Consider the following 883-nt stretch of genomic DNA (forward strand, 5'->3'; position numbering starts at 1 on the left):
TAAATATTTTTTTTTCAGCTAGCACACGCTTGGCTGAAAGATTCTTAGAAATTAATTATGTAATTAATGCCATTTTGCTCAATTGTCATGTTGAATATTACACTTTCTCTGCTTCACATTAATTTCAAATTGTAGTAGTTCCCAGCTGGGTTTTTTTTTCACTCCATCTTCATGATTTCTATAAACACATGGAAGGTGTTTTGGTGTTAGCAAAGGATACTTGAGTTATTGAATTACAGCTGTTTTTTCATTACTTAAATCAAACCCGATTATCTGTCATGGGTGAACCACTTCCTCATAGAGTACAATACAGTATAAAGCCTTGTATGGCTTAGAGCATAAAATTCAAAGTCTGTCTGAAGCTTTTGCAGTCTTGACTTTCGCATAGGGAGATGATTTCAACTTCTGGTTATCTTTGTGTTTACTCAGGAAAACTGTCAGAGCGTTTGGGTTTCTTATTGTTTACACACGAAGATTATCCTTGGTTCTGGTTTTCTTAGTTTACACACGAAGATTATCCCTGCTTCTGGTTTTCTTAGTTTACACACGAACATTATCCCTGCTTCTGGTTTTCTTAGTTTACACACGAACATTATCCCTGCTTCTGGTTTTCTTAGTTTACACACGAACATTATCCCTGCTTCTGGTTTCCTTAGTTTACACACGAACATTATCCCTGCTTCTGGTTTTCTTAGTTTACACACGAAGATTATCCCTGCTTCTGGTTTTCTTAGTTTACACACGAACATTATCCCTGCTTCTGTCTTCGTACACTATTATTCCCTAGAATCAGAGTTATTAGGGAGTTAAGATCTAAGCAGTTATCTTTTGGAATTCCGACTGGACTTCCTTGGTTAAGTATTCTGAAATCCCTACTTGAGTA

This window comes from Cherax quadricarinatus, chromosome 55, assembly GCF_038502225.1.
Source record: "Cherax quadricarinatus isolate ZL_2023a chromosome 55, ASM3850222v1, whole genome shotgun sequence".
NCBI classification, from domain to species: domain Eukaryota; kingdom Metazoa; phylum Arthropoda; class Malacostraca; order Decapoda; family Parastacidae; genus Cherax; species Cherax quadricarinatus.